This window comes from Papio anubis, chromosome 19 (assembly GCF_008728515.1).
Source record: "Papio anubis isolate 15944 chromosome 19, Panubis1.0, whole genome shotgun sequence".
NCBI lineage: Eukaryota > Metazoa > Chordata > Mammalia > Primates > Cercopithecidae > Papio > Papio anubis.
The window spans coordinates 48628597-48644513 of record NC_044994.1 but is presented as its reverse complement, the minus strand read 5'-3'; the positions used below and the strand labels follow the sequence as shown (position 1 = coordinate 48644513).

The following is a 15917-nucleotide window of genomic DNA, read 5'->3' as shown; positions in this document are numbered from 1 at the left end:
AATTCCTCAGTCTGAGCCTGTCCCATCTGGAATATTGTAGTCACCTCCTAGCTGGTCTCTCAGCTTCCACACTTGTGCCACCTAAATTTGTTCCCAACATAGTAGCCAGATGGCTTCCTTGAAAATCTAAATGAAATCCTATAATCTTTCTGCTAGAAATTCTTCAGTGGCTTCCCAAATCATGCAGATCCAAATTTGTGATCTAAGCTTGTGATCTAAGCTTATTATCTGACCTATCACCGTTCCTCTGATCTTACCTCCCATTCCCTTCCCTCTCATCCCCTGCACTCCCACTGTAGTGGCTTTCATGACCAACCTTGAACATGCCCAGTATGCTCTTGCCTCAGGACCTTTAACTTGCTCTTCCCCTCCTTCAAACTATCTTCCACTACATGTCCATGTGGCTGTTTCCTTAACTTTGTTCAGTTCCCTGCTTAAATGTTATCTTACGATAAAGGCCTTCCCTGGTCACCACATCCAATAAAGCATTTTTCCATTAATCTATCATTCTCTATGGCCTTACCTGGCCTTATTTCTTTTTAGCATTTTATAATAACTTGATATATTAAGTATTATTTATTTTGTTTATTACTTATTTCTTTCCTTGAAGTGTAGAATATAGCTTTATTTTTAAAAATAGCTTCCTGTTTATGCAGCACTGTGTTTGCATGTGAGTCACTGTGCTTACAGAGGAGTCACAACAAATGTATGTTGAATTAATAAATAAATTTCTTCCCATTAGTAGAAGTTAGCATGTATGTGTGTATCTCTCTCTGTGTATCTGTGTGTGTGTGTATGTCTGTGTGTAATGTGTGTTGTTTCTGACTCATCAAAGGCTGTGTGCATAGGAGGTTAGATTTTATTCTCTTCTCAGAAAGTCAGTGTGATTTTTCCCTGTATCCTTTCTGCCACCATAGCCCTAGTGAAAGAAGCAGAGTCAATGTATTTCTGGAAAGAGAATATGATGTAAGAGAGGATATTGCTGCACAGAAAAGAGGAAGGAAAAGCCCATCCCTCTTAGCACAAGATGATTGTATGGAAGGGAAGGGAGTCAGAGAGAGACGAGACAAGATACAAACATGTTGGACTCACTTTCTGCACCTGCCCTTCTACCCCAAGGGAAATTATGAAAATTCTGAGAGTACAGAAAGTTTTTCCGTTTCTTACTTAACATTCTGAGAAGGGATCGCTTCATGGAATAATCTCTTACCCTCTCTATGCAAATCTGTGCATCAGAATAAAATTGCTGCTATGGTGCCATGGTTAGGAGAAGGACAGCTTGAAATTAGTGCCCTAGAACACCATCTAGTTCAATATGCCTTCAAAAATATCTAGAAGTCCCAACTTGTTTTGTGGAGGGACACAGAAGGAAGGTGATGGTGCTTCTGGTGGTGAATTACTGAGGAATCACTCCAGGGATGGTGAAGTGGCCTTGTTGCCATGGCCTGTTGAGGAGGTTGCCTGGGCTAAAAAATAAATGAAAACAATTTTCAGACCTCATAGATGAACAGGATGAGCAAAAGTTGAAGCACAGTGTGTCACCAGACAGGAACAGAAAATCCTTGCTGTGCCAAGAAGGAAAAGACCATAGATCTACCAGCTGCAGATTTCAGCAGTGATGCCTGGGGGACAAGAAGTGACCAGCAGAACAATTAGGCCATGGCAACAGAAGCCAACTACAACCCATGTTCCAATCCATGACCTCCCTCTCCTGCTGGTACAAGGATATGGTGAGCTATCTCAAACATTCATTCACCCAGAGATGATATTTGAGAGATCTAACAATGGCATGGTACAGGTAGTGATACTGCCCATAGGATGGTTTAATTCTTTCTTTCCCACTGCCCTGAGGTCAGGAATATTATTTTCCTGTATTTGTTTTACATAATAAGCTATAAAGCTTTTCCTTCCATCATCAGTTATCTTAATATATTTGGAATTTATTTTTGTATACAGTGTGAGGTAGGGATTTAATGTAATACTTTATCCATTATTTGCCCATGAAACTTCCAAAAGGGTCTAGATTTTTCACCATGACTCTTAGGAATGTGGCAAGGGGTGAGATTTCTTATAGTGGAATGGGTTTGGTGGGATGTTGGCAGACATTTGTATACATGGATTATTGGTAAATCAAAGGTTTATTAGTTGGATGGTTTATGCCTCTCCCTCATATTGTCCATTAGTGCTCCATGCTTTAACCTTTTCATTTCCAGGCCTTAGTTTGTATAAATTGACAGACTGAGTCAAGTACATTGGCTGGTGTTGTCACACCAGACATATCATTTGTCCAAGTTCCTCTGTGGAATCAAAACAGAAAATAATTATGTTTAAGTATATGACACATTTGCCTTCCCACATTACTTTGATAGAAGGGAGCCCCAAGGCAGAAAGGGTTGTACAACAAGAGGTTGGTACCTCTTGTACCAAGAGGGATGGGCTTTTTCCCAAGGCAGAAAACTGCATATCAGAGAGAGTGAAATGAAATCTCCAAGAGCCTGATACTCTTAGGAAGTTCTTTGCACAGACTCCATACATTTTGTGACTAAACAATAAGCATTTATTCAGCATCTATGAAATGAATTTCAAGTTTACAAAGCTTTAAAAAACAGCAAAATCCCTAGGTCTCTGCAATAGGCAAACCAGAATTTCACTTAATTTGTTGCTCATCATTTTGGCCTATAAACTCAAATACTTATTAACGCTGTAAATATGCCTTTTTACTGTCTGTCTGACAGTGCCCATGCTTTCTGTGCTGTCTCCTTAAACATTTATGAGTGTTCATGAATATGCAAATACACAATCTAATGTCTGCAAATGGTTGCAAGTACAAATGCTATGTTAATATTTCATACAGTGATGGGAGCAAATCAACAACCATAAATTTTGAACAAATATGTTGCCTCATTAATAACTAATGAGGCAGTGCATAGAGATGAGGATTTGGCATTTAATGCTAAAAGTGGTGTTTAAACAGAGTCTATCAGACAAGGCCACTGCTTCCAAAAATTCACTAAGATCTGCTCCTTCCAGAGTGGTTTCTGTTTGGAGGCGAGGGAAGGTTTTTGAGAAGAGAGTGATTCATAATAGTTGTTTTAAAAGATGAAACTCCATTACATGGGTAGAAACCAAAATGATTCTATGACCAGTGAATTTCCTAAAAGTAGACCTTTATGGACAAGAAGTGTATTTGATTCGGTGTTTCACTTTCCTGGGAGTTGATGATGTATAAGATCAACTAAGCAGAGTTTAAATACTTAGTATCAGGTTGGTACAAAAGTAATTGTGATTTTGCCATTAAAAGTAGTAGCAACATAGAAATGTATACAGCCAAGGAATTGGAAGAGCTAACCCTATTTGCCCCTCATGAGACTAGTGCTAAGTGAGTTGGCTTTATAAAAGAGCTAGGCCAGTTCTGAGACTCATAATTTTGGTTCATGATTCCAGTACTTCCACACTTCACCATGTTCTTAATTCTGTGGGGCACCAATTTTTTTGTATCTTGGTCAATTAAATATTAAAGCTAAAACTCACAATTACTATATATTTGGGACATTATGTCAGAGATTTTAAATAGAGAAAAATACCAATACTAGGCTCAAAAGTCACTTTATAGCTCTGGGTGTCAGCACATTCATTCATAAATTGGACCAATCTCCAAGTTTTAAAAACTTTCAGGGGACTCTTCCTTGGATGAGATACAAGATGTTTAGGAATTTTGCAGCTTTGCTGAATTATCATGAACAGCATCCATGGCCATTTTGTAGGCCTGAGGAGTAGAACGTATAGTAGATGGGATAAACTAATATTGACCATACAGTATATCCTGGAAGGTTTTCTTCAAAAATCATTTCTTGATGGCTGCTTAATTTTTTATCCCTTGCTTTCCTCTTCATGGAAATCATTATAACCCTTTTAGTAGTAGTAGTATTTTACCATTTTTAAAGTGCCTTTTAAACATATTACTTTATTTCATCTTCAAAAGTTGTCCCATAAGTAGGTATGATTATCCACATTTTACAGATGAAAAACCCCATCTCAGAGAAGTTAAATTACCTGCTCAAGGAAAAAGTAAAATAAAATCTGATTATTTGAAGGTGTGAAAGTTGGAGTTTATTATTAAATGCATCTTTATAAAATACCATCCTAAAAATATTCTTGACTTTTTAAAATAGGTTCCTTTGCCATTCATACACCTAGACCAATTTACTTTCATCTTCTTTTATTCAGATTCTGGTTTTGGTTAGCCTGATTCTCTTCATTACTCAAATCCATATCCAGGTAGGAAATAAAGTATTTGGAGGTCAGCAATAATTTCTCTGATGATGTAGTTCATGTTCAATGAAATAATGTGTTAAGGCACCACTTCGTGAGGACTCTTGTGGTGAACTATTCTGTATCTTGACTATGGAGGTGATTGTAGGAATATACATGCATGATAAAATGCCATAGAACTAAAGACATACACACAATCATACGTATTAGTACATGTAAAACTAGTGAAATCCATATAAGATCAGTAGACTATATCAAAGCTAATTTCCTGGTTGTGATATTCTACTATAGTTATGCAAGGTGTTACCATTATGGGAAATGGAGTAAAAGGTACACAGGTTCTCTCTGCAATGTTTCTTAGAACCATATGTGCATCTATGGTTATCTCAAAATTAAACTACAATTCACAAAACTGTAGTTAAAATACAATTAAACTGTTCTTTAAAAGACCCTTGTGATTAGTTAATATTAAATTGTTTACATAATTCTTGAGGACACCTTGGACCCAGAGGAGCATAAGTGTTTCAATATGCTTTATGCTCTCACTGTAAGCCATTACAACTGTGTGTCAGTGGGTGTTGTGGAAGATCTGTTAGGCTTAAAGGCCCAGACACTAACTAAACACTTCTATTTTCTAGCCATGTGATTTTGAGCAAGCCGCTTTCTACTTTGAGTCTTGACTTGACTTGTAAGCTCTATGATGAGGTTAAAATAGAGGTAGCTCTTAGCATGCAGTAAGACACCACCTCTCCATCTTCACTGCCCTTCCAAATTTACCTCTTTGCCCAAAACCATAGTAGATATATATAGTTTTAAATTTTCCTTTAAACGTATTTTTGATTTCCCCCTTTTTTATTATACTTTAAGTTCTGGGATACATGTGCAGAATGTGCAGGTTTGTTACATAGGTACACATGTGCCGTGGCGGTTTGCTGCACCCATCAACCTGTCATCCACATTAGGTATTTCTCCTAATGCTATCCCACCCCTTGCTCCCCACCCCCTGACAGGTCCTGGTGTGTGGGTGAGTGATGTTGCCATCCCTGTGCCCATACGTTCTCATTGTTCAACTCCCACTTATGAGTGAGAACACGCAGTGTTTGGTTTTCTGTTCCTGTGTTAGTTTTCTGAGAATGATGGTTTCCAGCTTTGTCCATGTCCTCACAAAGAACATGAGCTCATTCTTTTTTATGGCTGCATAGTATTCCATGGTGTATATATGCCATATTTTCTTTATCCAGTCTATCATTGATGGGCATTTGGGTTGATTCCAAGTCTTTGCTGTTGTGAATAGTGCTGCAATAAATATTTGTGTGTATGTGTCTTTATAGTAGAATGATTTATAATCTTTTGGGTATATACCCAATAATGGGATTGCTGTGTCAAATGGTATTTCTGGTTCTATATCCTTGAGGAGTCACCACACTGTCTTCCACAATGGTTGAAGTAATTTACACTTCCACCAACAGTGTAAAAGTGTTCCTATTTCTCCACATCGTCTCCAGCATCTGTTGTTTCTTGACTTTTTAGTGGTCACCATTCCAACTGGCATGAGATAGTATCTCATTGTGGTTTTGATTTGCATTTCTCTAATGATCAGTGATGATGAGCTTTTTTTCATGTTTGTTGGCCACATACATGTCTTCTTTTGAAAAATGTCTGTTCATATCCTTTGCCCACTTTTTGATGGGGCTGTTTGTTTTTTTCTTGTAAATTTGTTGAAGTTCTTTGTAGATTCTGGGTATTACCCCTTGGTCAGATGGATAGATTGCAAAAATTTTCTCCCATTCTGTAGGTTGCCTGTTCACTCTGATGATAGTTTCTTTTGCTGTGCAGAAGCTCTTTAGTTTATTTAGATTCCACTTGTCAATTTTGGCTTTTGTTGCAATTGCTTTTGGTGTTTTAGTCATGAAGTCTTTGCCTTTGCCTGTGTCCTGAATGGTATTGCCTATGTTTTCTTCTAGGGTTTGTATGGTTTTAGATCTTACATTTAAGTCTTTAATCCATCTTGTGTTAATTTTTGTATAAGGTGTAAGGAAGGAGTCCAGTTTCAGTTTTCTGCATATGGCTAGCTAATTTTCCCAACACCATTTATTAAATAGGGAATCCTTTCCCCATTTCTTGTTTTAGTCAGATTTGTCAAAGATCTGATGGTGGCGAATGTGTGGTGTTATTTCTGAGGCCTCTGTTCTGTTCCATTGGTCTATATATCTGTTTTGGCACCAGTACCATGCTATTTACTGTAGCCTTGTAGTATAGTGTGAAGTCAGGTAGCACTATGCCTCCAGCTTTGTTCTTTTTGCTTAGGGTTGTCTTGACTATACAAGCTCTTTTTTGATTCCATAAGAAATTTAAAGTAGTTTTTTTCTAATTCTGTGAAGAAAGTCAGTGGTAGCTTGATGGGAATAGCATTGAATCTGTACATTACTTTGGGCAATATGGCCATTTTCATGATATTGATTCTTCCTATCCATGAGCATGGAATGTTTTTTTATTTGTTTGTGTCCTCTCTTATTTCCTTAAGCAGTGGTTTGTAGCTCTCCTTGAAGGTGTCCTTCACATCCCTTGTAAGTTGTATTGCTAGGTATTTTATTCTCTTTGTAGCAATTGTGAGTGGGAGTTTACTCATGATTTGGCTTTGTGTTTGTCTATTATTGATCTATTATTGGTGTATAGGAATCCTTGTGATTTTTGCACATTGATTTTGTATCCTGAGACTTTGCTGAAGTTACTCATCAGCTGAAGGAATTTTTGGGCTGAGACGATGGGGTTTTCTAAATATACAATCATATAATCTGCAAACAGAGACAACTTGACTTTCTCTCTTCCTATTTGAATACCTTTTTTTTCTTTCTCTTGCCTGATTGCCCTGGCCAGAACTTCCAATACTATGCTGAATAGGAGTGGTGAGAGAGGGCATTCTTGCCTTGTGCCAGTTCTCAAAGGGAATGCTTCCAGATTTTGCCGATTCAGTATGATATTGTCTGTGTGCCTGTCATAAATAGCTCTTATTATTTTGAGATACATTCCATAAATACCTAGTTTATTGAGTGTTTTTAGCATGAATGGGTGTTGAATTTTATTGAAGGTTTTTTTCTGCATCTATTGAGATAATCATGTGGTTTTTGTCGTTGGTTTTATTTATGTGATGGATTACATTTGTGGATTTGTGTACGTTGAACCAGACTTGCATCCCAGAGATGAAGCAGACTTGATCATGGTGGATAAGCTTTTTAATGAGCTGCTGGATTCAGGTTGCCAGTATTTTATTGAGGATTTTCGCATTGATGTTCATCAGGGATATTGGCCTGAAATTTTCTCTTTTTTGTTGTGTCTCTGCCCAGGTTTTGGTATCAGGATAATGGTGGCCTCATAAAATGAGTTAGGGAGTAGTCCCTCTTTTTCTATTGTTGGGAACAGTTTCAGAAGGAATGGTACGAGCTCCTCTTCGGACCTCTGGTACAATTCGGGTGTGAATCCATCTGGTCTTGGGCATTTTTTTGGTTGGTAGGCTATTAATTACTGCCTCAATTTCAGAACTTGGTATTGGTCTATTTAGGGATTTGACCTCTTCCTGGTTTAGTCTTGGGAGGGTGTGTGTGTCCAGGAATTTATCCATTTCTTCTAGATTTTGTAGTTGAGTACAGATGTTTATAGTATTCTCTGATGATAGTTTGCATTTCTGTGGGATCAGTGGTGATCTCCCCTTTATCATATTTTACTGTATCTATTTGATTCTTCTCTGTTTTCTTCTTTATTAGTCTGGCTAGTGGTCTATTTTGTTAATCTTTTCAGAACACCAACTCCTGGATTCATTGATTTTTTGAAGGGTTTTTCGTGTCTCTTTCTCCTTCAGTTTTGCTCTGATCATAGTTATTTCTTGTATTCTGCTGGCTTTTGAATTTGTTTGCTCTTGCTTCTCTAGTTCTTTTAGTTGTGATGTTAGGGTGTTGATTTTTGATCTTTCACAAAATGTAATTACAATATCAAAATCACAGTTAAAAAATTAACAATTCTTTAATATCATCTACTATTCAGTGTTCAAATCACTGATGTCTCATGATTTTATAAAATCGATTGTTTAAACCATCACCCAAATAAGGTCATAGCAGATATTTCTAATGCATGCTTTTTTCCTATTGATCTAGCAATTACTTCAGAATCTTTCTCATCACAGCACTCCAGATGACACCTACCCTATGGTCAGGATTGCCCCATAGGGGAATTGAAACCAATTTGCTTTTCCTGGACTAGAGTTCTTGATAAATCCATTTAGGTCAATTGTTCCTAATGGATTTTTAAGTCATTACTGAGTATCTGATAAAAAGTTGATGATTCTTTCTCTGATAATTAATCTTTAGCTGGTTTTTTTCTTTTCTTTTTTTTTTTTTTTTAAGAACTAACCATATTTTTGATCCAGCCATCTATTCTATGCAAGTAGTTAGGACCACAGCCACTGAGGTCCAGCTGACCTGAATTTGAGTGAAATCTCCGTCACTTACCAACTGCATTACTTAATGATCTCGACCCTTGTAAGCTCTAGCTACCTCATCTGTTAAAAGGAGATGAAAGGATGCGTATCTCAAAGGACTGTGGTGAAGACCAAATGAACTAATTTAAGTATTGGATAATCATTAGAAGCAATTAATAAAATGAAAAATAACTGGCACAATAATGAACAAGCAGCTAGTATTCACAAATTATATTTATATTTTGTTATAGCTATATTACTTTAGAATGTGGCTGTAGTATCATTTTTGGAAGCCAGAATGATAATAATGAAAATCACTGCTTGTCTCAAGATCCAACTTCTGGAAATCTCAACCATTCTGAATACAGCCATCATTCTTAAAATTGAAAAGAACTGTTTTACAAGATCTTGACTTGTAAAGAAAGCAAGTTTATTAAGGTTAAAAAAAAATGGTGCTACCCTTACCTTGAGAACTGTGTTTAAGAAGCAGAACAATGTATTAAAGGAATCTGGCAATGAGAGAAGCCACAAGAGCATTGAAAAAGACCAGCATCCTTGGGTAATTTAGGGTGGGGGCCAAAGGGTCTGTTTTATCCTCTGAGGGCATCCCTCTATTACAGAAGAACTCACAAAATGATGTTTCTAGGGCTGCCCAATGAGATATTAGAAACATATTCAAAAACACTGATCTAAAAAAGAGGTATAGGCCGGGTGTAGTGGCTCACATCTGTAATCCCAGCCCTTTGGGAGGCTGAGGCAGGCAGATCATGAGGTCAGGAGTTCGAGACCAGACTGGCCAGCATGGTGAAACCCCATTTCTACTAAAAATTTAAAAATTAGCCAGGTATGGTGGTGCACACCTGTAGTCCCAACTACTTGGGAGGCTGAGGCAGAAGAATTGCTTGAACCTGGGAGGCGGAGGTTGAAGTGAGCCAAGACTGTGCCACTGCACTCCAGCCTGAGCAACTGAGCGAGACTGTCAAAAAAAAAGGTATACACAGTAATCATTCCTACTCTGTGGGGCATACATCTTCAGTGGATGCCTGAAACTGAATAGTACTGAACTCTAAATATACTATGTTTTTCCTATATATACATTCCTATTGTAAAGTCTAATTTATGAATTAGGCACAATAAGATATTGAAAACAACTACTACTAATAAAATAACATTACACTGCAATATAAAGTTATATGAATGTGGTCTCTCACAAATATCTTATTGATTTACTTACTTATACTGATAATATTCTTGGACTACAGTTGACTGTGGGTAATGGAAACCACAGAACAAAAAACTTTTTTTATTTTTATTTTTTTGAGACAGAGTTTCACTCTTGTTGCTGAGGCTGGAGTGCAATGGCATGATCTTGGCTAACTGCAACCTCCCCACCTCGGGTCCAAGAGATTCTCCTGCCTCAGAGGAAACTAATGTATTACTTTTAAACATGATTTCTACCCAACTAGACAGAAAGCTGTAAGGTTCTTCTTCATATAGGATGGTGCCACACAATAAAAAGGGAGCGATGCTTCTCATTTAGATAAATACTTTTCAGAGTGAGTCAAAAACTATATTGCATCTATGTTTTTTTAAAGCACTTCCTGGCACTTTGCCAATTGCAGGATCCACACTAGAAAGAACTTGGTGTTATCGTGTGGCCTAAAAAGGAATAGTTTCTGCCTGCATTCTGGAACTTCTGACTCTATATCCTATTAAGAGTGGCTGTCTTCTTTAAATGTGGCCTCTCAGCATCTTTTGCATTTTTCCATTTCCAAAAGCCTCCGGGGGTAGATCAGAATGGAGCCATGCTTGGCCCATTGGTGGAGCAAAGTTATGAAAGAAAGGAAACAACACAGAGCCTGGAGAGGACAGAAGCTTCTAGAGCCAAGAACACAGCTTAGTCCTACAAGCCGAAAACTGAGTCTGGGCAAGTGGGTCTCCCCTATGCCTTAGTGAAGTGGAAAGAGAGGAAGGAGACTGAGTTTGGGGAACTTAACACCAAACCTTCTCTTGGACCTGAAATTCCCCAGGAATCTTGAAAAACAGATTGTGTTTGGAAGGCAGGGTGTCTAAGCCAAGAGCTGCCTAAACCATCCCAGGCCAGGGAGCCAGCCAATCTGTACTGGATTTTTTTTTCCTCCCCTTTAATGATGCTGTTTGTGCCTCTGGACTGACATAAGGGCTGGTGGGTGGCAACAAGAGACGGAGGATGGTAGGGCGTCAGGGTTTTTCACATCTGAGTGAGAAAGAGAACAAACTGTGGCCACCAGAGGCAGTGAATGATAACATTTTCATAAGGCCATAGACTGACCTTTTACCTGGGTGCTGGGGTAGGGAAAGTATGTTCAGAATTACCAGAGACCCTTATGAAACCACAGGATTGAATAACACTGGTGAGTATCTTTGTCATTTCAACCCTTCAATCTGGAGTCTTATAGAGTTCATAACCCACCATTCCTACCCTTCCCTGATGCTTTCTCAGCTTTAACGTTATGCCTACAGATTACAGCCTGCTCATCACTTCTTTTAGGAGAGGCGAGAATTAAAAACAAGCATAGGTAACAAAAGCATCTATTTTCTCTTTGATTCTTCCTTCTGTTTCAAACCTCTTTGCTTCCAATATGAGTCTCCCATTAATCAGCTTTCAATTGTAATCTGAGTTGCTCAATTCTTCCCTTAGCTGTGAAATACTCACTTTCTCTTGCCCTCAGAATGTTTTTCTGTTGCCAGACTAAACCTGTGTATATTTTACAAGAGGTTATTTTCCCTTTCTTAATATAAACAAAATAAACTGGAAACCCACAGCACAAAATTATTAGAATAGAAAGTATGAAAATTATCCTTAAGTTAGCAGCCAGGAAGCAGATAAGGAGGAATTTCCTAAGGGAAAATGATCCAGAGGGCATACACTGTTGTTTCATAAACCAGATGGTGCCTATTGGGGCCAAGAAGCCCCAATTTATTCCGCTGTAGCTGAACTTACTATGTAGTATATTAGTGACCTAAAAAAAGTGGATGCAACTTCCTGAATTCTTATTTATGATAGACTAAGGGCAACTGAAAAAGGAAGAACTCAGAAACACATGTTAAGAGAGTGTAAGCCAGATTCAACTACCTACCTAACATGCCTTAGGTCCCCTGTCCTTCCAGTCACAATGCTGAGCCAAACCCTTGAAGCCATCTCCTCCCTCTTTTCCATGCTGCTTCTCTGCTGTCCCAGGCGGGATAACAAAGCCGTCTCCCAAACATGGAGTCTGTCCTACTGAGCAGGGTTGGGAACTTGGATTCTCTGCTTACTAGGTGCCCTCTCTGGATGGAGTGATTTCTACTCCATGAGCTTGTTGCTTCAATTGTAAAATGAGATTAGTAAAGATTATCGTAATGGCTAATTATAAACGTTAAATTGGAACACAGTAAGTGATTAGCTAATAGTAGCCCTTATTATTTATTGCAATGGCAACAAGAAGACAGATCACTTAGCACCTAACATTTACTCAAGAGTGATGTTCAAAATGTTTAATAAAAGTCTGGGCATAGTAGACATCATCTCATCAGAGCAAATGGTGGTCCTGGTCCTGGGAGCAGAGGTTCCTGCTGTGCCCTGCATTAACCCCTCAGTTGCTGGATTGTAGGGAATGGAGATGGGTGTTTCAGGGAGAGCTTGAAGGGATCTGAGTGGCAAGCTGGGTACTCAGCCAGCTTCAGGCACAGGTTATATACCACCCAAAGGAAACGAACTAAAATATTTTAATTACAAGTAAACTTGTGGCAGTAGAAATAAATTAAATATTAACCCTGCATATAATGCCTTGTACTACTACTTATCACATTATCTGCACATGGCGTATTCTCAGGTAGGTTACAAGCTGGTAATTGAATGTTGAAACTAAATCTTGTGCTTCTGACTTCTCCAAGTAATAGAGTCAGTTATCAGAGGTGTTCAAGAACCATTTGCTGTTTGGTTGTCAACTAGAAGATATTATTATGTATTATTTCTATGTATCACTCATATTTTGACAACTTTTTAAAAGGGATTAGTGGTGATTTAACACACAGGAAAATGGATGCCTTGGAATCACATTAGGTCAAGGGCAATAATACAAGATCCATTGAAAGTAATGGCAAAAACCGCAATGACTTTTGCACCAACCTAATGATAATGAAACATGGCAAGTCACGTTGTGGTCTGTCTACCAGAGAGCCCAGAGCATTATAACAACCAAAGCAAAAAAGGAAACTGGTTTGTTGCACATATTCAATTATTTAGTAAAAGGAAGGACATAGGAAACAAAAATCTCACTCTAAGAGAAAATAATAATCCTGATAATCATTTGAGAGATTTGAACACCATGATGGGCATTGTCTTGAGGAGCTGACATTCTCTCCCTCTTCACCTTCACTCCCGAGCTCCTGACCCACCCAACCATATGCCCTGTGTCCCAGCTATTGCAGAAGTCTTGATGTGGACTCATCAAGCCATAGCCTTCCATCCCATGGAGTTTTTGCAGAGCTGAACCCTCTGCCTGAAATTCTCTCTCCTCATTTTCTTCCTCCATTGCACAGTCCAATTTAGCCCTCTTTGACACCTGACCCCACTGAGCTGGCTGTCTGATACCTCCCGTCCCACCCACAGACTAGGGCACCTACACCCCTTATAGTCATCATAGCTCAGCAATCAGTTCGGAGAATTTACCCCTTCTGCCTTCTATCCTCAGTTTTAAACCTGTATGGTCCTATCTGGCTTCAGTTTCAGGGCCTGGTATCTGGATTCTTTCTCTGGAACTTCTAGATGGAAAATTCATGTGAGCAGTCTGTTGGCTTTCGATTTGGCTTCTCCCAAAAGCAAGAGTAGGCTTTCAGATCATCCCTCTTTGTAACAGATACTACAACTCCAGGAGGGCATCGGTGTACCTTTGTGTGAATTAGAAAAAGTTGCCCAGCTTCGTCCATGTCCCTACAAAGGACATAATCTCATTACTTTTTATGACTGCATAGTATCCCATGGTATATATGTACATTTTCTTTAACTAGAAGCCATTATCCTCAGCAAACTAATGCAGGTACAGAAAACTAAACACCACATGTTCTCACTTACAAGTGAGAGCCGAATAATGAGAACGCATGGACGCAAGGAAGGGAACAACACTTACTGGGGCCTATTGGGGGAGAGCAGGGGTGGGAGAGCATTAAGGAAAAGAGCTGATGCATGTTGGGCTTAATACCTAAGTGACAGGTTGATAGGTGCAGCAGAACACCATGGCACACATTTACTTATGTAAAAAACCTGTACATGTACCCCAAAACTTAATTTTAAAAAAGTTGCCCGGAAGGGAGAGCCAACTTAGAAACCCTAGGGCTGCATGGTTCCACGGCCTTTTCCTCAGGTGGACAGCCCTTCCTGCCAGGGCACATGGTTAAAGGTGTGGAGCATGGAATGAACCTCAGAAAACTCCCATGTTCCCCTCTTCCGCTCTACCAGTCCCAGGTACCTGTGTGTACTGTGCAGACTTCACATCCCTAGGTAAGGGCTCAAAGTCCCAGGTTCGTGGGGCAACTCCTAGGCTCACAATGAAAAACAGCAAATAAAAAGTCTTCCCTCATTCTTCCAAGTGAAATCTGAGTCTTTCCTTTGAACTTAGCTAATGAATGTTGTTCCGTTAGACATGCTATTTCACATTATGAATTTGTGCGTGCATGTCTGACTCCCAGGATTGTGAGACCTGAGTCATCTGCATATTTCTAGAGCCTTTCATCTACCTATTACTGCTCCAAAAAATTCTCTTAAATGAATCAGCCTATGAATATACAGCAGAAAGTTTTAATGAGTCTCCTGATTTTCTTGATTAGCTCCTTTACCGACAATGGTCAACAGAACTGCAATTGTGCTAAAGTCTTTCTGTTCCTCAGGCACATGTTAGGTCAGGAGGATCTGGACAGACCTTTTTTGAGGGTATAAGCTGGAGTCAAGTCTAGACAGGATATCCAGCTGATTGTTTGGTCAATGTTTTGCCAAAAAGAGAGAATGTCTCTTAACTGGCAAGTTAATTAGAAGTAAATCTTTATGCAAGATTAGGGTATAGTTCTTAGAGGAGGACTTAGAGAACACTGGATTAAATTTTCTTCCTCTTCCTGTGACTCATTATTCTAATTTTCTTTAAAACCATGGGCCTATAACATCAGAGAAGTTGCTCACTCAGAGCCAAGCATTGAACAAGAGAGGTGTCCAAATCTGCAGTTGTTATGTGCCTCAGTAGCAAGGTTCAGGATTTGCTGCGAGGTATGTCTATTTAAAAGTATTACTTCCTTTGAGAGGAAGTTCTATCAATAACTTCTCTAGGCCTTACCAATCAAGAAAAAAGGGAAAATCAGTCTTACCATTTGTCTACATAAGGTACATTCCCGGCACATTTCAATCTAATCTGTCTAAACATTTCTCTTGAGAGACAGATAGACTTGTGTGTTTGAATCATGGAGGTCATTATGTGTTCAGAGAGCTCTTGCCTCTGGTTGAATCCTCCTGAACTCTTTCCATCACAGTTTTTAAAACAGTCAAACTTGAAGAAAATGCAAATTTCATGGAAAATTGTTACTTGTTACCCTCACGTCTTTATTCCTGAAAATGGTAAATAAAGAAGGGATAATAACCAAAAAAGAATAAACAGTAACTTCTATAGAAAAGTGTTCATTTAACATGAAAGTAAACTGCTTCTTAATGTTTCTCAATGGCTAAAACAGTGTCTGGCACATAGTAAGAAATACAACATATGTATATGAAAGAATGACTCTGATAGGTAGCAACTGAACAGTATTGAACTATGATTATCTAATAATGTGAGCCAATAGCTACCCCTAGAAAAGTAGCCTATGAAAATTAAACTATCCCTTTCAGATCTTATGATGATTATGAATCAGCAAACCCCTACATCACCTTGCTAGTGTGAGTCTTTTGGCTCCTGGGTTCAAGAGATTTCAAGTACACATTAGTCTGCTGATGAAGTCCTAGGCTTCTTATTGGTGGAACTATACAGAAGGAGAAATCACAATGATGATAATGAAAGTTATCCTTGATCTCCTATCATGCACCTGTGATGTTTAACTCTGAGACACAGGTGTGAATATTCACTTTTATAGGTGAAACTAATTCAGGGAGTTAGGGGCAGAATCTTGATTTGAA

The 15917-nt window shown here is 38.7% G+C and overlaps 1 long non-coding RNA gene across 1 annotated transcript in view; it reads left to right on the top strand.

The window, feature by feature from the left end:
- Positions 1–1723: 1723 nt before the first annotated feature.
- Positions 1724–15917, top strand: part of LOC103879757 — a 30905-nt gene continuing 16711 nt past the window's right edge. Inside the window, exon 1 of the long non-coding RNA XR_640524.3 lies at positions 1724–1798. This is a non-coding gene — a long non-coding RNA (uncharacterized LOC103879757). The remainder of the gene's footprint in view (positions 1799–15917) is intronic.